Genomic DNA, 22,457 nt, shown 5'->3' with positions numbered 1-22,457 from the left:
CTGAACCTCTCCAGTACCAAGTTCCAGAAGGAACAGCTATGATGACACATCAGGTAATCATCTTTACTTGATTAATGGTTCCAGGACAGTTCAAAGCTTAGAACACTCCAAACTGGTTCCCTTGGTGGCACAAGCCTTATTGAGCCACCCCTAGCCCCAGCAAACCACGTTCAGTAGTACAGGGAGTTCCAAAGATAAGACCCCGGGTTTCAGAATTTCCTAGACAATCATAAGATCCGAAAGAAGGAAGATGGCTCTCCAGCAATCCTCTCAATGGCCCCTTCCCTCAGGCGGTGGCAGTGTTGCCCAAAGTGCAAACATATTGCTACTTCCAGCTTGGAATTCTTGTGCACCTAAGTAACAGTGTTACTCGGTGGGGCTGACACAGTGTGCAGGAGGTCTCCACGTGGACTCTTTTTTTCCCAGCTGCTTTTCCCTGGAGCCCAGCCGCTCCTGCTAGCCTCAGAGACAGGGATGAAATGAAGGAGATGGAGGGGCGGGAGGAAGAAAGAAGGAATTGAGACAAATTTCAAGGGGTGTGCCGGCAGGGCGGAGGATTCTCGTCAGCAGATCCGGGGCCCAGCGTGACTTGACTGCTTCCCAGGAAGAGGCGCCCTGGGGCAGGAGGCCGCTTAGAGTGCAGCAGCAGGAGTGGAAACGTTAGATCACCGGCTGCCTGAGTCAGGCAGGGCTTGAATTTGGAGCCAGTCTAACAGGGACACTTTAGGGCAGGGGCGGCTAAGGAAGACCATGTGTCATCCAAGGAAGTTGGAGGGTTGGGGGCAGAGGAGCAGATCTCTCCTGTTCTCTATGTGACACCAGTTCCGGCCGCCGAGGCTGACAGAGTCGCTGCGCCATGCGCATTCTGCCTGTAGGTGGCGCTGCAGAGGCGTCCTGTGCTTGGCGAGAAGGTGGGTAGGAGCGTTTAGCCCCCACGAGGTGATCTCTGGATGGGAAGGTCCTGGAACCTAGAAAAAGAATGGCAAGGAAAGGCGTGACAGACCATCAGAGCACCACAGCGCTTCCTGAAGTTCATTCCGACTCAAAGGCCCCCCTTCCCAAGTAGCAGGATTGCTGCTCCTACCGCAGAGGAAAAGTGTGAGCTCCCCCCCCCCCCCCCCCCCCGTAATCCCTTGGTCCACCTCTCAGGCCCCTGCTGAGCTCCAGGCCAAACTCCTCACTTCAGTCCAGGCACTGCAGTTTCAGAGCATCTTTGCAATCTGGGGATGGTGGTCTTGACCTGTGGGTAGTTGAATGGAAACTTTGAGTCGCGTCTCAGACGCTGGGGTTGGGTGTCCCTGAAAAGCTACTCTCTAGCCTGGCTCCCTTGAGAATAACAGAGCTCCAGATTGTGGTCAGGACTGGGGTGCAGGCTGGGACTAAGGCTCAGCCTAGATAAGGATTCAGTCTGAGACTGGATCTCTCCGGTGATTATCAGGGTGATTATTATTATGTCAGTTTAATCCCAGTGGAGTCCGTCAGATCCATTGGAAATGGATCTGGCTGTGAACTCTGGTCCTCCAAAAGAACAGTAAGTGTACTTAACTGCTAAGCCATTCTCCAGCCCCACAGACACAGTTTTGTCCTAACTCTTCACTGGCCCTGAAGTGGGAGCCATGGTGTTGGTTAGACCTCCTGTTGTAGTTTATGGCTATGTTATGACTGTTGAGGTAACAAATCTAGACTATCAAGACCCCCAGATAACCTGTGGCCAGACACCTTTGAGCCGAGAGGGAACAATTGGGGACTCCAATCTAATCCTTTCCAAAGGCTAGTGGGCCAGTTTCCATGATACAACTTTACAGATAAAATATTTGGGCAGATGAACTCCCTCTTTGCTGAACCAAAGAAAAAGCAGGCTCTGTCACAGCCTTTTGCATGCCTCTTCTCCCCTGCCAGTCCTTCCTGTTCTGTGCTTTCAGGGTGTTCAGTCATCTGAGAAAGTTACCTAAAGTTAATTTTCCATAAAGAAGAGGAAAAAGGAAAAAACTCAAAGGATCTGAAACGTTCCCATGTTTCACTCTGTGCCAGGAGAAATACAGTCTGTCTCTTGCCCAGACCTCAAAACCCCAGACTGTTTGCTAGCATTGGTGCTCAGCTAAACTATTCCTGGAAGCCCCTCCCTTCTGCCAGCCCCCTCCCCAAGGTGTCTCTCCCAGAGTATGACTAAAAAGGATCAAATGAGAAAAAACTTGATACTCCCTGCCTCCCTTTTCTACCGCTAGAGTCTGCCCCAACCTGACTCCCAGTTCTCAGCCTATGCCCCACTGATATCACTGTTGTCCTCTCCCTCTAACTCGGCCCTAATGCCCTAATAGGTGACTGGGAGATGAGCAGATGTACTAATTTGTGTTAATGTGATAATAGCTGCTTAATGGGGTCATGTGCTAACCATGGAGCAAACTCTAACCCAGCTTCTTTGTTTCAATATCAAGTTGAGGCTGCAGGGACAGGAATATTGGAATCTTGGGCTGACTGTCTCCACCACTAGCTGGGAGAGTGGGGGAGTGGGAGGAACCTAAGGCTAGGGAAGATCCCTGGGTGCTAGTGCATTAGAACTGCTGCCTGGGTTTCAGTTTCATCCTTGGCTGACACTTCCCTCTGTCCAGTGGAATTGCTTTGGTTTGCCTCCAGCCCCTGTCCCCTCCCCTGCTACCCCCCTTTTGGATCGCTTCCTTTCCTCTGTCAGCCCTTCACTTTGTAAAGACAGAGATGGGAAGATAATTTGCCAGCAATGAGGGGAAAAATGTAAACGTAGTCACCCTCAGAGGCACAGGCTCACATACCACATTGCCTTGCAGACATACACATGCACACGCCCTACACACACACACACACACACACACACTTCTAGCCATGAGATCCATAAAGAGGCACATTTAAGCAAACAAGGCTCTAGCCGAGACCCATGCCACGCACAGACCCACAGGCACACTTATTCTCTCATGCACAAACCAGCAGCAGCAGAGTTGGATGGCTTCCTCAAAAAAGAGCTGGAAAGTTTGTTTTCTGCTAGCAAAGGGGCCTAGACATTACATGAAATGAGTCATAGTGCACCTTTATAGATATTAAATATTACATTAAACAACAACAACACTTAAACCCTGATGTGGTGTCAGGGTGGGGAAACTGAGGAGTGGCTGTCTTCTCTTTGGGTATGGTTTTGTCTTTGTCCTAGCAAATGTCTCAGGCTTGTATTTGATTTATGAAGAGAACAGAATCATTTACCTCCTGGTACTACCTACAACCTGGACCTGCCCTAAAGCTGGAGCTGGATGTGTTCTGGAATCTAATTCCGCCTGGCCTCCCAGCCCTTTTCCCCTCCCCATCTCCTATTCTGGATCCCTGGGAACTGGACTCATCCCTCACATGGTATCCATTTGGTACTCTTCATAATCTCTGTTCCTATCCAGGTTCTTTTCTCAATTTCTCTAGGTGTGCCTTTACTGTTTCTTGGTTGCACAACTCCGAGGGGGTCACCATTCACATTATAAAACATGGCTGGAGCAGAGCCCTTTGCTCTTCCCTGATACTCCATCATGAGAGGGAACACCAACTTCTTGTCTCTTACTATGTCTCTAAGCCCCCAGAGCACTCCTCTGGCAAAAACAGCAAAACAAAAACAACCTTTCCATGTTTTGAAATTCTGCTCCTCTTACACTGTATTATTGGCAGGTTAGACAGGCCCAAACCTCTCCAGTTTCACTCTAAGGACACATCAGAAGCCAAAGGAATAGCACAGTGTACATAAGCACATGTGCTTACTCACTCAGATGTACCCATATACCATGTACATACAAAAGAATTACAATTTTCACTAAAAAGATGACACAAATAAGTGTTAGGTCACAAGCTACAGAGGAGTGAAGGATAGACTCTGGTTTCACTGATCAGTGGTCCTGAACCCTTAAATGCTATACTATCTCTGGTAGATTCCTAAAGCAGAGGAACTAAGGTCTGGCAGTATTTGAGACTCCAGGGGGATTGCCCTACTTTGCTGAGCTCTGCCTGGGGCCATTTAATTTTCTTTCAAGTGAATCATAGGTTTGTCTCCTTTCCCACTTCTTACTCCCCAAGCCTCCCTACCACCATCACTAAAGTGCCATGGAAAATGTGTATGTTTTCCAAACACGAGCCAGGCTCCTGAATGTATAGCGTGGACAACACTCGCTATGAGACACTGCCTCTAGGGTTGACATGTTCAGTGCCAGCTCAAGGCTTGCTGCATCAGCTATCAAGTCACCAACTCCCTTCAGCATTCTCTGGAGCTGCTCTCTAGCCTACCAAGAAATGAGACACTTATTTCCCTGAAGTTTTGTAGGTGCTTTCAGTGTTCTGGGGACTGTCAGGAAAGCAAACATGTAATCGTTACTTAAAAGTTTTTCATCTTTAGACTAGCAGAGGTGGCATATGCCTTTAATCCCCCAATACTTGGATACAGTGGATCTTTGAGTTTGAGGCCTGCCTGATCTACAAAGTAATTTAAGGACAGCCAGACCACACAGAGAAATCGTGTCTTTGGGAAAACAACAACAACAACAACACGTTTTTAATCTTTAAAAAATGTATGTAAGTATGTATGTATGTGTGTGCATGTGTATGTACTTAAGCATATGTATTTGTGCATGACACACATTTGAAAATTAGAGGGCAACTTCTGGGAGTCAGTTTTTGTCTTCCACTTGTTTTGAGGCAGGGTCCGTCTAGTTGTTCTGCCACTGCAAATCTTACTCCACATAGCCCTAGAGCTTTCCCTGAGTCACCTGCCTCCTCCTCCTCCCATCTGGACATGGATTACAGATATGCACCACCTACTTAAGACTTTTTATGTGGGTTCTCAGGATTGAATCTAGGTGGTTAGGCTTGCATGATAACAACTTTTTTTTTTCTGTTCTGTGCCATTCTCCCAGCCTTTTTTGTTTGTGTATTTATTTATTTATTTATTTATTATTGTTATTGTTGTTTTGAGACAGGCTTTTTCTGTGTAGCCTTGGGTCTGTGTAGTCTGTGTAGTCCTGGGCTTTGTAGACTAGGCCAACCTCGAACTTTCAGAGATCCGCCTGCCTCTGCCTCCTTGAGTGCTGGAATTACAAGCCCGGCTCTCAACCAGCTTTTTAGAACAAACAGCCTATGTTGATTAGCTATAATCTGAGGCATCAAAATTTCTGCCTGTCATTTAGATACCTTGGCCTTTCTGGAAACCCCATGACTACAAACGTGGTTACTAAACACAACTGAAAAATGATGGCTTGCTTTACAAAAGGCTAACAGAGCTTCTCAGCTTTAGAGTGGGAGGATTCCTTTGAAACTAATTTCTCTACCTGATTCTGAATATGCTTTTCATTAAAAAAATCTGATGGATCCACAGAGTTTCTTGTATATTTCTGTGGTAAAATCAATGGCCACAGAACCTGGCATTGTGGTATTTTGTTCTGGTCACAGGACTGAAAAGAATTTGTTGAGGCCGATGAGTTTGGTGAGGGAGGCAAACAAAAAATCATCCTGTCTCCAAACAACCCAGGGCAGTTTACAGAAGAAAACAGGCTTTGGGGCACAGAGAGGAGGCAATGGAGGCTTGTCAAGGTAGAGGTCCTTCAGCCTCTGGCAAGAATCAGGTTTTGAGGCCTAAGAGCTAGTCAAGGCAAGCCAGTCAAGGAACAGGGAGGTAAGAGAGACTGAGAGGGCACTGCTGGCTGGCACTTCCTGGGCATCTTACAGGCAATATGAAAAGGGGAATTTCTGTTAAGTCAGGGAATGAGCCATTGCCAAAGACAGTGGCTATCCGCAAAAGAATGGTAAAATCAGTCTGGCTGGCCCCACCTGCTGGGAGCTTACCCAGTGGGTACATGGACCATGGGAGACAAGTGGGGAAGGGCTAGCAGGCTGAGGAGCACAGGGCTATGGGTAAAGGCAGCCAGAAATGTTATTCAGGTGGTTCATGGCTTCCCAAGGTGAGATGAGCCCAGGATTTTCATGAAATTGAGGGTGAAGTGGGGTTTGCTTTGACTTCAACTGGAAAGGTGTTGGGTTGTGGTTAGTTCTGAGTGGCCAGGGAAGGTGGGAAATTATGGGATTCCCACAAGCTGTGGGCTGCAGGTCATCAGCAGGTAATCCGGCCAGACATCTTGAGTGGTCCAGTGTTGACCTTTTTTCCTGCCCTTCCCAAGAGGAAGAGCTTGCCTCACACTCTGCCTTTAGGCTTCAGCTTTGTTGACACTACATGTATTTTCAGAAAGACTCCACCTTAAGTACTTAGCAGCTTCTGCCTTGGTCCTGCTACATTTTCTTCCAAGAACTGGATTGAGGAAGCAAAAGGAGATTGAAAATAGCTAACATTCACTGAGGGCTTACTAGGCACAAGGCACTGCCATAGACTATGCCATCTCACTTCGTCCTCACCACAGCTTTGTGGGGGTGGTTCTTATCATTCTCAGTTAATTTTCAGGATTTATTTTATTTTTGTGTGTATGAATGTTTTGCCTGCATGTGAGTGACTGGTGCCCTCATATGTCAGAAGAGGGCATAGGATCCATTGTAACTGGAGTTACAGATGTCAGCCACCATGTGGGTGCTATGAATTGAACTTGCATCCTCTGCAAGAGCAACAAGTGCTCTTAGCCTCCAGGTATCTCTTTAGCGCCCCTGCTCCCATGCCTGTGGTTTATTAAAGACAGGGTCTCAGTTGGGGCGGGGTGGTGCAAGCCTGTAATCTCAGCACTCTGGGAAGCAGAGGCAGGCAGATCTGTGTGAGTTCAAGACCAGCCTGGTCTACAAATCGAGTCCAGGACAGCCAAATCTGCACAGAGGTGTATAGCTCTGGCTGTCTTGGAACTTGCTATATAGATCAGACTGGTCTTGAACTCAGAGATCCTTCTGTTTCTGTCTCGCAAATGTTAGAAATAAAGGCCTGTACCACACACCCTACTCAACCTCAATTTTCATTTTTATTTTTAAATTTATTATTTTCTGTGTAGAAGTGTTTTGCCTGCATGCAAAACACCTGTGTACTAAAGGTGAACCCGGTGCCCTCAGAGGTCATAAGAGAGAATCAGATCCACCATTGTTGGTGCTGAGAACCAAACCTGGGTCCTCTACAAGAACAAAAAGTGCTCTGAAGTACTGAGCCATCTCTCCAGCTGGTTGGTTTGTGGTTTGTTTGGTTTTCTTTTTTAGATGGAGTCTCACTATGTAGCCTGTGAGTAGCCTGGAATTTACTATGACTCTAAACCAAGCAGGCCTTACTCACAGACATCCATCTGCCTCTGCCTTCCCAGTTCTGGCATTAAAGGCCTGCAGCATTATGTGAGGCTTACTGTTTTAATTTTTGTACCCAGTTTGGCCTTAGTGCACATTGAAGCATTTCAGATCTACCCCAAACTACAAAGTAGAGCCTCACCGGCAGGAGTCCAACAGAAAGCTGTGTTTTTCCAAGATCTAGAATCCCCTAAAGAGAATGTGCTCACTTGTAAAAGAAAAAGAAGTGGAAATTTGTTCTTGGTCCTCGCTCTGAATGAAGACTTGTCTATCTATGGATAACCATGGGATTTCGGGAACCACTAGATCTTTTACTGTTACCTGTGATACACAACCATTTTGATGATGTCACCCACTGTCACTCCTGTCTCTAAGTCTTATGCCAGGGATCATCTTTCCCAAAGAGCAGGCTTTTGGAGGTGGTTGAGTAGTTCCTGAACTGAAGCCCCTTTGGCCCTCAGAGGGCTTCCTCCACTGGACCCTTCAGCAGCTTTCTGCCAAGGTCAAGTCTTGTTGCTTTTCCACTGTGCCCCACCCCCAGCCTCTCCAGCATCCCCATTCCACCCTGGCTTTAGTCTGCACAGAGCTGTGAGACCTGACAATTTCCAGTACACACCTTCGCAGGACCATAGTTGCAGTACCAGATCCAGGCTGGTGTGGATATAGAGGCAGAAAAATGGCAAAAGGGGAACAAAACAGAAAATGGGTTCAGGTAGGCAGTTCAAATACAGCCATTGCTTTGCTTTATATTGAAGATGTGTAGCGCATGGGCCCTCTCCCTGGCTGTCTATACACCTGTTGTGTTGGCTCCCAAAGTGCCTTAAGTTGGATTTCCCTAGAAGTCCCTGCAACTTTCTAGTCACACCAATCCAGGAAATACCTGGTCTGAGACTCCAAGGGATGGGGGTCGGGGAGAACATTGTCTGTCAAATGTACCCTCTGTCCATCTCTGGGTAACACCCACTGCTAGGCCACCTGGTTGGCACACAGCAGATGCTTGCTTGATAAGGTGGAGTGCTAGTGGGGTGGGGGACGGCAGAGGTATCAAGTTATTAGAGTGCACAGGCCTGAGTGGCAGGAAACCCGCCTTCCAAAATCCCCAGGATATCGACACTGGATAGTGTGTGTGTGACTTCTCACCCAGAAGACTCCAGTCAGAGATGAGGGCACCTGGGCCCGCCAATTATGAGCAGTGTGTGTGTGTGTGTGTGTGTGTATGGCGGGGGGGGGGGGGCGGTTGCTAGCTAGGGAAGCGGCTTGTGAGACCTGAGTTCAGGAGGGCCTCTGCCTTCTCTGACCTATCCTCCGTGGGCGGACAGGGTGAGGTGAGGCGAGCCTCTCTAGGAAGGAGGCGGGGCCCCTGGCAAGGCTTTCCCTGTCGTGCTGGCGACCGCGGCGGGGTTGGGGTGGAGGGGCGCTGTTTCCACCGCTGTGCGTAGTCCCTCCCAACCGCCCCTCCTTCACCCCGCCCGCCTGCCCGCCCGTGGTCCCTCCCGTCGGTCCCTCCCTCCGGCTCTTCATTCCCTCCTCGCCCTGCCTCCTTCGCGCCCGGCCCAGCCTCCGCCCGCGGGGACTTGTGAGTGTCTCCAGTGCGATTTCCCCTTTCTCTCGCTCCTCTCAGAGCAGGTCTCCCTCAGCTCGCCGCCCCTCTGTGGGCGCCCCCTGCCGCCGTCCCCTCGGCGCAGCCCGGCTTCCTCAGAGCCCTCCATCCCGCCTCCCCCAGATTCCCGTGAGCGCACGGGCCGGCTCATCCTCTTTTTTAGCCCAGGCGCCACTGTCTCACCTGGTGTTTGCATCTAGCCCTCCAACTTTGCCATTGGCAGCGGCGGCACGACGTGTGGGAGAGCCCTGAGGCTTGCCCGCCCGGACCAGCCTGCCCCAGCGCTGAGGTGAGTCACGGGCGCGGGGCGGCGGGGGCAGGCGGGCCCCGAGGAGAGAAGGAGGGAGGGAAAGAGGGCGGGCGACGGCAGCCCTGGGTGGCCACGAGGACCGACTGGGCGCCGCGCTCAACTTCCACTTCTCCTTTCCGCGGCGCCAAACTCCCGGCGCCACTCGCGGGAGCCCGGCTTTCGAGGGCGGGGGTGGGGGGGGGGACGAGGCGGCCGGGCGGGGTGGGGACCCATGTCTCAACCCCTGGTGAGGGGAAGGGACCACCCGCGACAGACCTGAGGAGCCGGGTGACGGAAATCGACCGGCAAACCAGCGGACCTCAGGTACGTCGACTGCGCCGCTGCTCAGACCGTGGGGAGACCTCGAAAAGTTTGCCTGAGTGGGGAATTGAAGGCTCTGGGGCCGGGAGTAGGGTTGCGCGCGGGAGGGGGGGGGGGGGACCGGGAAGGGTGCGTCAGCCTCGGCTTTCGTGCTCTGTTGCCTTCGCCTTGCTCCACCGTGGGTTCTGTGAGGAGAGCCGGGGGCTCCTGATGTGACAAGAATTGATTGGCAAAAGCCGGGCGGGAAGGCACTTTTCTCCAGCCAGGGACAGCTTAGGTTCCATGGAATAGCCAGTGGTGACTGCGACCCCCCCCCCGTCCCGTGTCCCCCCCCCCCACCCCGCCACACACACCTCATCGCCTGAGGGGAGGCGTTTGAGCAGACTCAAGTGACTCGACCAGGTTGAGCTGGTGGCCCCTAGGGCTTTCACAGTCAGGCACTTGAGATAACACACACACACACACACACACACACACACACACACGCACGCCAGCACGCACGCACAAACGCTCTCGATCTTTCATGTAAACCTATGACTTGGAGACCTGAACTGCCAAAATAGAGACCTCTTGGCAGGGGCTGGAGTTTCCGTGTAAACCAGCCGCCAGGCTTCCCGCTCCTGCGTTCCCGCTCTCCAATGTTCTCCCGCCTCTTGGCTTCCTCCCTGATATTTCTGAGGGGACTCAGCAACCGCACAGCGCAAAGGTCCCCCAATGCCAGAGTCTGGCTTTGGCGATTCAGAGACTGCTGAGCTGGCAACCACTTAGTAAATTCCTGTCCCTCCAAGGCACCCCTAGACTTTGCTGCCCAGGACTTAGACTTATTGATGAGTTACCTCCTGACTCCTTGGCACCTCAGCTCAGCGGGGTTCTCTTGGTAGCGCTAGCCACCACCATACTTCAGCTGAGGAGCTCAGGAATTTGATAGCCCTTTTGGTTCCTGCCCCTCATCCCTCTGCTTGAGATAGAGGCCTGTCTGGTCCTGCAGCTTCTTCTAGTTAATGATTGACAGTCCATTGTAGCTAATCATTTTAATTAGCTCTTAAAGTGGGGAGTAACAGTTAACCTTGGACTTCTCGATTTTGGCCTGGTGGAGCCTCAAATGGGAGGAGTTCTAAGGAGGTAAGAGCGGAAGTGAGGTCACCACCCCTGGCCTGAGCCACCACAGCTGGCTTCAACAGCTGGTGGGCACACCCATTAGGGACTCAACTCCTGTGTGCTGACCCTTGCTTGGCCTGAATGCCAGGATGGAGGGAGGTGAAGGGAACCTATGTCCCCCTTGGGGAGACAGGGTGCTTTGGTCTCGAAAATGGCCAGGAAACTTACAAGCCAAGAAAGAATGTCAGTCAATTTCAGGATTTCCCCCGTTATGAAGCACTTTCCTGACCCAGTACAGGAAATAAACAAATAAACAAACAAACAACCCTAGGTGCTCAGGAGCTCTCCTAGGTGTGTGACAATTATCAGCAGCAACCTGGAACTGAAAAGAGCTGCCTTGTTCGTATGGGTGTCTCTGGAGCTGGGTTCAAAGCCCATGATCTCTTGGAGTGTGTGTGGGGGTTGGGGGGTGGGGACTATGAGGCAGACTCCACCATTGCCACTCTCACCCAGCCTCTCTCTATGAGCTGAAGGAGTGGCTTGTTTGCAACTATGCCTGGCATTCCTCCCTCCACTGTACTGTTTGCTGGCTACTCAGGAATTAGTGCCCACCCCTGGCCAAGCTTGGGCTCCTCCCCAATCCAGCCTTCTTCACATAGTGCTGAGTGATGGTTCAATAGCTTCAGCCTTCTCTGCTATTTATTATATTGGGACCTAAAAACAAGGTCCCTGTGACCTGTCATGAGCCTGATTGATAACATTCAAAATGTCTCTAATGCTGTAAAAATTTAAGGCCCTGGCCCCAGAAAGGCCCAGTCATCCACTGGCTGAGAGTGTGGCTTTTAAAGGGAACCCTTTACTCCTGGCCTTGGTCTTCACACCAGTACCTCTCCAACTTTCTGTCCCTAGTCACTACAGCTTGCCTGCCTGGATGGAAACCCCAGCTTTGTCATTTACTACTTATGTGTCCCAGAGTCAGTTATATGCTTTAGTTTCACTATGTGGCAAAAGAAACTTACCTTATAAAGACGGAGAGGAATGAATTCATTCATATATATATATATATAGGCTGCTTATTAAAACACTGTATGGTACAGGGCATACATGGAACTAGCATTGTGATATTGCCTAATACCTACCTTAAACTCAGATTCAATTCAGCAAACATTTTCTGGGAACTGATCCTAGTACTGAGCTTGCCCCAGTGAAGTGTACATGGAGAAGATATGGCTATGAAAAAGACACCACTTGCCTTCCAGAATTGTATGTAGGCTGAAATGGGTGATGGGATGTAGGAAAAGTTCAGTGAGATTGGATAAGCTGTCTGTATAAATAATATAGTTTAAAGGTGAACTCAAGGAGTTGGAGAGATGGCTCAGCAGTTAAGAGCACTGGCTATTTTTGCAGAGGACCTGGGTTTGGTTCCTCACACCCACATGGTGGCTCACAACCACCTGTAACTTAAACCCAGGGATTCTGACATCCTCTTCTGACTTCCTTGGGCACCAGGTATGCATGTGATGTGCTGACACACATGCAGTCAAAACACCCACATACAAAACAAGTTTACAAAATAAAGAAATAAATAAAAAATAAAGCTAGGATGGGGAGCTGGCTGTCCCAGATTGAAGGCTTCTCCTTTCGTGGAGACTGTAGCTCTGGTCTGAATGCAGTCTGTTGTTTCTCAAAACCTTTTCCTTAAGGTTTTGGTGAAGGAGAAGGAAGGAAAGTGGGCTTATGCACAGGCTGAAAGTGGCAGGCAGTTGGACTGTTATTTACTGGGTGTCTGGGGTAGGGTGGCATTACTTAGGGCTTTACTCTCAAATACCCCTGAATTTCTCTGAAGTGGCAGAGCTCACACCTTGCATGCCTCCCCTACATCCCTGGGTCCCCTACTGAATTAGGAAGAACCTTTAGGCAACCCTTGCTCCTCTGTTCCGGACCTGATCCCAATGTGGCCTTGGTTATCACTCCTGGTTTTCTAAAGTTCAAAAAGGTTTCTGGCTAAACTGGCAATTTATTCCCTCTGTGGTTCTCAGACTGAAAACTAGTTCTGCAGGGGAGAAAAGAAACTCGTGAAAGGTACCCAGAATCCCATGGACACTTTCCGAGGGGTCAGGGAGTTTTCTCATCAACACCAACCTGCCTGCAAATCTCTGGCTGCTGTGCCTCCTGTGTCCTATAATAGCGGCTGTGCTGCTAATGCCCTGTAGCTCAGGCACCAGCGCTAGTTGCCAAGAAACTGCTGGTCGGGGTGCTTATGAGGGTTCTGACCTCATAGGGGCTGCTGAGTTTCAATTCAGCAGACATTTATTAACACCTACTGTGTGCCCAACCTGTGCTATGAGCTGTGGAAGAACTGAGGGAAGGACATGGTGGGGCAGAGATGACTAAGACACTGAAACAATCAGAGGAGAGGACAAGCAGCCAGGCCAAGGGCTGATCAGGTGCTAATTGTACTTCTTGGAGCAGAGGCCAGCACGGCCAGGACTCTGAGGTCAGCAGCAGCTAAAGGAGGGAGGAAAGGCTTTGTGAGGGATTCGAGTGAGAGCTAGACCTTGAAAGGGGGCGGGGGCAGTGAGGGGGAGATGTGGCTCGGCAGAAAAGGGAGAAAAGACGCCTTTCTCTCTATTCCCTGGCCACGGACTGACCTTCGAAGCCTGGATGATTGTTTAGTAAATTCATGTCACATAAAAGAGCAGGTCAGCGAGTGTGGGTGGCTTCATGCAAACCTCGAATCTCCACTTCAGGACATACAAAATGGTTGGCCTAGACAGTGAGCACAGCCTGTATTGATAATACACAAAGGGTAGCCAGGCTTCCCTGCCACCCAGGCTGAGAGGATTTCATTATGGACAGCCCCCTCCAACACTGGCAAGCTATGAAAGGAGGGAGGAAGGGAAGTGGGGGAAGAGAGACGTAGATGACATCAAAGCTGATATGTCACAATTGTTCACAGGCGTAGCTGCTGCCTAGGCCCAACCTTTTCCTGGGTTTTGAGGCTTCTCTGGAACCCTGCATGTAGAGAGCAGAGATTTTCATCACTGACCTCCACTCAGCCTGTGGGGAATTGAAGTCTAGAGAGTACAACATTTATGCCTGGACACTGAAAGTCCACCATGTGTTTGTTTTACTTTTGTGTCTTCCATGGCTGGATGGGAAGAGGGCTTTGGTTCTTGTTAGGTTCAGTTGGATAAAAACACCTGGACTACCCCGACTCTGCATTGTGTTTTCTTTTTGCTGCTCTCTGACCTTCCCTCTCCTCAGCGCATTTGAACACCTAAGGGGCATACTAGAATGGCCTGACGTGGGCTGGGAAACTGTGTCCTATAGTGAATTTCTTGACAAAGAGCCTGTTTCCAGAGAAATGGGGAGCATCAAGCAGCAGAGAGGGGTGTTTTATGCAGCAGGGTCGTCAAGAAAAGTGCTGGAACATTTCTCAAAGAAACTAACTTTGAAGGTAGCCTGGCTTGATGGCACACACCTTTAATATTCGCACTAGGGAGGCAGAGGCAGGTTAGTCTCTGTGAGTTCAAGGCCAGCCTGGTCTACAGAGTGAGTGCCAGGACAGTCAGGGCTATACAAGGAAACCCTGTCTTGAATAATACAAAAATAAATAAATAGAAGGAAAGAAAGAAAGGAAGGAAGAAAGGAAAGAAAGAAAAGAAAAAAAAAAGATAGGTTAAGTAGCTGATTCAAGTTGAATAAGCTCTACCTTAAACTCTTACCTTTGATGGGTCGTTTCTGGTCCAGTGCTGATACTTCATAACTCTTAGCCTACCTGCCCTTCTGGAATCTTCCTGACCTTCTTCTAGTTTGACCAAATATCCTTTTTAAGAAGGACTAGAAGAAGGCAGGAAGGGAGCACAGTCTTTCTGCATTCATATCTCAGACCTGCCAGGCTCTGGCTGGGTGACAGTGGATTCCTTGATTTCACCTCTCTGGGTCTCACTCTCTGTTTCACAGGGATGGGGGTTGGCAAATAAGATAATATATGTAAAATATTGAGCATAGTACCTTGCACATTGTGCCCACCCAGTAAGTATTCTCTGGTATTATTTTTAGTCCTGGGATGAGATCCAAGGCTTTGCCAAGGATAACAGAATTGACCACCGTGCCAGAAGCACTGATTGGGTATGCCACCCCATTCCTGAAAACACCAGGGTGATTTTACAGATTTTTTTTCTGCTAAATTTTTTGTTAACTGCCATCATGAAGGATAAAGAGGAAATGTGAAAAAAGTAGCATGTGTGCACATGTGCATGCATGCATCTGTTTGTGTGTTATCTACAAAGCCATTCGAAGTGGTAGGCAGTTCTGTAGTTAATAGTGGAGCTTGAGGGGGCTAGAGAGATGGCCTAGTGGATAAGAGCTTGCTTGCTCTTTGAGGTGGCCGAAGCTCCAGTAGCCAGAAACTCATGTCGGCAGCTTGCACCTGCCTGTAACTCCAGCTTGAGGAGATCAAGCTGACATCTTCTGGCTCTGCAAGCGCCCCGTTCCCCCGCAGACATGCATACACAGCACACTTAAATGACTAAAATCTTTTTTAAAGACTGGAGCTTGAGCCATCAAGGTAGCTCAATGGGTGAAGGGGCTTGCTCCCTCTTTCCACCATCCTTCCAAGTTGCCCTCTGACCTCCACCTATAAGCTGTAGTGGTGGGGGGTGCTACTCCCCCATACACATACATGAGTGGGCACACACAGAAATGTAAAAGCATTTAAACTTGGAGCTTAAGTTTTTAATAATTGTATTAACATCACCATGCTTTTCTGTCTTCATTATTTTCACCTTGAATATTCACTGAGGTCAGAAGTGAACAGGTGTGATGGTGCACAGCTGTCATTCCAGCATTTTGGTAGCTGAGGCTGGAAGATGGAGAGTTTTGCTTGGCCAACATAGGAAGTTCCAAGACAGCCTCAGTTTCAGCTACAAAATGAAACCTTGTCTTAAAACAGACACACAAAATAAAAGAAGAAATCAGAGGAAGTTTGTTCCTTTGAGAGAAGGAACAACATTCTACCCCTTTTTAGCAATCATCGGTTTGCTGTTTGCCTCCTGACAGTAGAACTCTGGAAGCCAGTTAGCCAACTTGGCTTGCTTTTGCCTTTCAGTTTACAGAGATGTTGGGTGCCTGCTAGAACACTGCCTTTGGCCAGGAGATCTCAGGGGGCTGGGAACCTTTTCCAAAGGCTCAGCATAAAGTTTTGGAGGTCCTATCTACTGTAGCTGCAGTTGTGTTTCCTTGAACCTGGGATAAAGGGGACTAGCAGTATGGACCAACGCTAACTGAAGCATGCTACTAGATCCCTTGGTCCCTGCCCATCAAATTAAGAAAGCTAGGCCTTGAGCAATGTGAGAATGGACAATTAGTCTTAACCTCCCTAAATACTTGATAACCTGATAACAGGAAGGTACTCAGGTGTGGACTGAGGTGGTAATCAGTGTTTTTCCAATGTTTTCTAGGATAATAGTCATCAATCCAACCCTTTTGAGTCTGTAAAACCCTGTGTGAAGGAAGCAGGTACCTTATAAGCTCATAAGGTAACCAGTTTCTTAACAACACAGTAATTAATGTAAAAAAAAAAAAGACTCAGATCTCTTCTTGGAGACTCCACATCCCATTCTAGAGTGTCAGGGACATGTGTGTACTTACCTGTTAGCAGGTGGGAGCACAGCATATTTGTAAATTGCATGATGTGGGGCAAATGGCTTACCTAGAAGAATGATCATTTTTCTTCCTTAGCTTTGCTGGAGAAGGCTTCCTGAAGGTGAGAGCGCAGATAGCATTTCAAAAGAGGAAAGAGAGACCACTGACTTTGTTCTAGGGGCATTCCAGGCTGGGTGATAAAGTAACATTGGCATGAGAAAGTGCAACAGCATAAGCCCTGCCACAATCAGCATGTGTGACAAGTCCCAGGTTCAGAAACTGATTCCACTGGTAGCATCAAAGAATGTGTATTCTAGGGAAGCATGAGATTATTGCCTTTTTTGTATTTACTACTACTGCAAAGCAACATCACACAGTAAAGTCACACAAAACCATAATCAATGTTTACTGTTACAGTTACTTCCTTCTATAGTTCTCCTGGTCATTGTTATTTTGTATGACGTAGGGTCCCTTTCATTTTACTTAACAACTTTACTAAAGTCATATCAGTGTACAATAATAAATGGTGCATATTTTAAGTGTACAATTTGATACTATCTGACATATATGTACCTGTGAAACCATCACCACATTCAAGAGAGAACTAGCATATTGCATAGCTCCTGGACAGTTTCCTTGTGCCATTTGGCAATCTCACCTCCCATCCTAAGGCAACTACTGCTCTGGTTTCTGTCACTATATATTAGTTTGCACTTTCTAAAGTTTCATGTAATTGGAATCATGCAGTCTTTTTTGGTCTGGTTTCTCTCTGTATATTTATGTTCTTCTTTGTTTTTGTATATATCAGTGTTTCTTCTCCCTCTCTCCCTCCCTTCCTCTTTTGAGATAAGGTCTTGAGTTGTAGTCTCTGAAACTCAACTTTGTAGACCAGTTGGGTCTCACTCACTGAGATCTGCCTAGCTCTGTCTCCAGAGTTCTGAGATTAAAGGCTTGCACCATCATGCCTGACAGATGTTTCATTCTTTTTTGTTGCAAAGTAGCATTCCATTGTATGGATAAAACACAAGTTGTTTATCTGTTCATCAACTTGTGGACATTTTATGCTCCCCCCCCCCCCCAGTTTTTGAAAAACTATTGCAAACAAAGCTGCTCTGAACATCTGTGTGCAAATCTTTTTATGGCTATATGTTCCCTTTTCTCTTGGTTAAATACCTGGAAGAGAAAGAGAAGTAACTGGATCATACAATGGTAAAGGTTCAACTTTTAAAGAAACTATTACACTGTTTTCAAAATGGCTTTACCATTTAACATCTCCCCCCCCCCACAAAGGATAAGAATTTCAAGTTGTTCACCTTCACTAACACTGGTATATAAGGGTAGGTGGCCTTTCTACCCACAGCCATTCTTATAGGTAAGATGTTGTGTTGCATTGTATTTTCAATTTACATTTCCTTAATGGCTTATTATTTTAATCATTTTCCATGTGCTTATTTGTTACCTATATATTTTCTTTGTTGAAATATCTGCTTAAGCCTATTGCCCAGAAAGTCCTTTATAGTCTCTAGATACAAGACCTCTATTAGATTTCTGCTTTACAAACATTGTCTTTTTTGTGATCTTTCTGTCACCACTTCCCAAGTTCTGGGATTACAGTTGCAAGCCACTGTCTCATTCTAGAAGTTTCTATTTTTGCACTCAGTCTTAGCCAAAATGCAACTAATCACTATTTTTCTTTCTCTGTTGAACTGGGGATTGTACCTCAGACCTTTTGCATCTAGGAAAGTGCCTTACCATTGAGCTATGTCCTAGACCTTCATCTTTCCTTTTGTAGATCAAACTTTCAGTACAACATCTAAGGAATCTTTGCCTACGCCTAAATCAACTATTTCATCATGTTTTCTTTTATTATTATTATTGTTATTGTTATTTTATGTTTTCTTTTATAATCTTAGGCTTTTCATTTTGGTCCGTGATAAATTTTGAGTTAATTATTCAGTACGGAGGTCCACAGTTTTGTGTGGGCTAGGCAAGACTTGTCTAGCCTTATTAAATTAACAAGTCATCTAAAATTTTTAGTGTGTGTGTGTGATACATATATGAGTGTGGGCATGTACACATGCCACATGCACATGTGGAGATCAAAGAACAACTTTTGGGAGTCAGTTCTCTCCTTCTACAGTTGGTTCTAGGGAATGAATTTAGCTCATCAGGATTGCATGGCAAGCACTTTCACTTGCTGTGTCTTCTTGCCGGCTCAGATTTTGGTTACTTTAAATTTTTGGCAATACCATATGAAGTTTAAAATGCCTTTACAATTTTCTTTTAATACTTGAATATGCCCTATTTGTAATCTGTAAAACAGCTATTCCTGACTTTGTTTTTGAATTTTATAATCAGGTATGTACTTGATATTACTGTTATTTTAGATGGTGCTTTTAATTAATGTTTTATGGCTAAAGGGTACCTAAATTTACTGTGCATTTATAGAATAGGGCATTGTTTTTGCCCTTCACTTATAAACTGTTTTTGATGAATAAACCTAAGATTTCTTTTATACATCCCTGTATACATGCCTTGGCTATCTACTTTAAGCCATATCTGCAAAGATAATAGATCTCCTTAACCAAAGTTTAGCTGGACATACTGGCACATCCCTGTAGTCCTAACTATTTGGATACTGAGGCAGTAAAAGATGAATTTGAGGTCATCATGAGCTCTAGAGTAATACCTTGATAGCTCCTCCGCCTAAAAAAAACCAAAAGTATTTGACTCATATGGTCTTTCTCATCCCATTCTCTCACATCATTTTGTATCTTAGACCTGATAAGGCATCATGCTATTATTCCAAGGGTACAGTAATGTGACTAGAATACAATATTCCCAAGGTGGGACTGTGGTTTTGTGTAAAAAAGTAATGCCTTTGATGATAATTTTATTATCAATTTCCTCCTCAATGCTGCTTGGGTAAATAACTTTATATAGCATTTGTTATCTCTAACAGGGGCTTGTAGCAAATTAAAAAAAAAAAAAGTAGTATCTGAGTCCCTAGAGCCCTTTGTCTCCCAGCTGCAGGTCAACCATATTTCTAGACTGTATTCCTAAGATCTGTTAGAACCTGTACATTAACAGTTTACATGGGTTTAATTCATGGATGCTGAGATGTAGGTTGCAAACAAAAGAAAATGAAGTACTAGAGCTCAATTTCATGGATTTTACTGCATGTTGGAGAAAGAAGAGATACAAATGAAATAATCAGCAATTCAAGACCACGTGAGCTACAAGATCTTGTGACAGAACTTAAAAGCTCTAGGGAGTTTAAAGTAGGGGGCTCGTGGGTGTGGACTGTAATAACTAGAAAATAAACAGCTCTGTGAGGTTAGGGGACTTGTTTGGGACCTTGCTAGATGAGTACTGTTTGATTAGACAAAAAGGATCACTAAGGGATGGCAAGCCTGAGAAATTCCATGAATGGGGCTGGAATGTTCCCTCAGGGGACCATGAGGAGACCACTGGGCTTGAAGCCCAGCTTGAGTTGGGAAATCATGGGAACGAGGCTGAGTAGGTAGGGTGGGGTCAGACTGCTTTGGACCTTTGGAAACCAAGTTAGATGAGTTTGGACTCTACAGCTCTGCTGAGTTGGAGTCCAGCTGGTTGTGGCCACAGCCACAGATCTCAATGTGTGTCCTGAGGAAGTTGGCACCAGCTCAGAGACTGAGGGAGGAGTTAGGTGGAGGCAGAATCAAGGCTGGAACTTGATCTTTCTTACTGCCAGTAAAGAGGAGCACAGTTTTTAGGTTTTCCAGGGGCTTTCACATTCCCTCCCTATAGTTTCACATCAGAGATCACTGGCAAGGGAAGCTGATGATGGTGCAAGAAACAGTACTACCAAGCAAGCACTTTCTAGCTTGCCTGCTGACTGATCCATCCCACTGCGTACCCTTTCACCTTAGGTGAAAGCCTACAAGCCTTAGATGGTGTCCGAAAATGAAATGCAAGCTGAGTGCTTTGGGTCATGCCTGTATTTCCAGCTGTATGGGAGGCTGAGATGGGAGGATTGCTTGAGCCTCAGTTCAGGAGATTGAGGCCAACCTGGGCAACATAACTAGGTGATGTCTCAAAAGAAGAAAGAAAGAAGAAAAATAGAGAAAATCAAGGTTGGCAGTACAGGCTTAACTCTTTTCCTTTGGGAAGCTGAAGCAGGAAGATTGCAAGTTCAACACCAGCCTGGGCTTCATAGTAAGACCCCTGTTCAAGAAAAAAAGCAATGTGTTAAGGAGAGAAATCACCCTTTAACCAAGTATCACCTGTCAACATATCAACACTAATTGGCTTATGGTTTTTCTTTTTTTAATTTAATTAATTTTTATGTCAATTTAATTTTTTAATTCATCCCAACCACATCTTCCCTTCTCTCCACTTTTAACTGGTAGGAAAGGCGTGTCTGTAGAGATGACATTTTAGCAAACATTTGAGATAGAAGTAATGGACAGTAAGCCGTTAAGGAGCTCCAAGTGATATGGAATCTCCCATCAGAGAATGGGAGCCTGAGGCTTCAAGAACCATGTGATGCAAGTGGAAAAATTGTTTTAGCACAGTTTTTCTTTTGCCACCCAAGTACCCCACACTATTAAATTATATATATATATATATTTTGAGACAGGGTCCCCATTATGTAGTCCTGTCTGACTTCCCAAATGCTGGGACTAAATACTTTAAGAGTGCCACAGCAAACAGCTTACATTGGATTCTTGATCTAGAAGACTTCTTATAACATTTATTTGCAACATAACACACCCCACACCCCAACTCTTTTATTTTATTTTTTTTAAGACAGGGTGTCATGCACTCTAAATTGGTTTCAACAGAATGGGTTTGAACTTTGCATCCCTCTGCTTCTCCCTTCTCAGTTCTGGCATTACAGGTGTGCAACACAACATTTAGTTTGTGAAATAGTTGGAGTGGAAGGCAAGGCTCCATATATGTTAGGCAAGCATTCTACCAATTAAACAACAATCCCAGCCCTGAAGTATAGCATTCACTCTTTTTGAGACAGGATCTCTCTATGTAGCCTTGGCTGGCCTGAAACTCAAAGAGATGCACATGCCCCTGCCTCCCAGGTGCCAAATGTGTCATCATGCCTGTCTAGCATTCACTTTTAAGTGTGAATGTTTCAATCTACTGCCCCAAATATATTTTTAATAATTTGTCAATGGAAAAAAAAGAACATAAAACCTAGGAGCCTGTGAAAATGAGAGGTGTTTGAACTGTATCTTTGCAGCCTAGTCTGAGGCATGGTCAGATTTAGTGAAAAAAGGCCCTATCCTTTGTGGAACCTGCCTACAGGTAGGTCTAAACCTAACTTTTGATATTTTTTGAGAAAGGGGATAGAATGGAAATCTTATCAACTGCAGCATCTTTGTTTGCCTGACACCCCATCCTTTTTTCCTTGGTTTAGGATCCATTTGAGATCAAATTGTGAAGCCCTTGCATTCTGGGGAGAGGGCCTTTGAGTTGCTCACTGGTTAGCTCTGTCTCATCTTGGCGTTTTGGGAGTGAACAGATCTTGGAGTGGTATGGAGAGACCTGGGGACCTATGGCTCTGAAGCCTGGGTGTAAACTAAGACTGTTGAAAAGGATTACTGAGCTTTACCTTTGCTACCATACTCAGTCTATGGTCTTTCATTCAGCTCAATCTTTAGTTTCCATTATTCATAGTGGAGTGTTAGTATCATTCCAGTTTGGAAACAATCTGCCTGGACTTCACAGAGCCTTCCAGTCCACTGCTGCCCTGGCTTATCTTTTGGTGACTAAGGCACTGAAGGCTAAGGGGAATCTCCTCAGCACCCCAGGTATTTTATTATTGTCACCATAACCTACAGATAGAGATACCAACTAGAAAAAGAATGTCTGCCCTCCCCAGCTGGGCAAGCTGGATAAAGCATTATGAACAGTCAGGTTTTAACCCATCAGGCAGGGCCCCAGGCACTAATTGCCTGAGCCAGGCGGCAAGCCTTCCTCCACACCCCTTGCCTGCCAGGGGTCTTGGGGAAGGCAAAAGAGCAGGTAGGGCTCTGTGCAGGTTGTCTGGGCTGGGCAGGGCCCTGGTTGGGTGAGGCCCAGATTCCCTAAGCTGATAAAGTAGTCTGTAAACACTGAGCAAGTGTGTGTGTGTGGGGGGGGGCAGAGGGCAAGCTACCAGATGGCAAGAGAAGGGGGGAACTGGAACCCAGGCCTAGCTGCAGGAAGTAGGGCTTGATGTGGAAACATCCTGTCCAGTAGGGGCTA

At 46.8% G+C, this 22,457-nt stretch overlaps 1 protein-coding gene and 1 long non-coding RNA gene across 10 annotated transcripts in view; one reads left to right on the top strand and one right to left on the bottom strand.

The window, feature by feature from the left end:
- Positions 1-375: 375 nt before the first annotated feature.
- LOC110539685 (uncharacterized) lies at positions 376-9,174 on the bottom strand. Its single transcript, XR_002475900.2, has 3 exons — positions 9,038-9,174; positions 1,143-1,240; positions 376-968 (listed from the first exon to the last, which is right to left on the bottom strand). It is a non-coding gene; the product is annotated as an uncharacterized LOC110539685 (long non-coding RNA).
- The window catches only part of Elf4 (E74 like ETS transcription factor 4), a 40,628-nt gene continuing 27,179 nt past the window's right edge, over positions 9,009-22,457 (top strand). For 6 of the 9 annotated variants that reach the window (XR_009588438.1, XM_060375120.1, XM_060375119.1 and 3 more), the window contains exon 1: positions 9,009-9,143. The gene's annotated coding sequence lies outside the window, so the exon portion shown is untranslated. Of the gene's footprint in view, positions 9,144-9,343; positions 9,468-22,457 lie in introns of those variants that run through there. The other 3 variants (XR_009588439.1, XR_009588441.1, XR_009588440.1) reach the window with 3 other exon arrangements.

Source organism: Meriones unguiculatus, chromosome X, assembly GCF_030254825.1.
Source record: "Meriones unguiculatus strain TT.TT164.6M chromosome X, Bangor_MerUng_6.1, whole genome shotgun sequence".
NCBI lineage: Eukaryota > Metazoa > Chordata > Mammalia > Rodentia > Muridae > Meriones > Meriones unguiculatus.
This window is presented reverse-complemented; position numbering and strand designations above follow the sequence as displayed.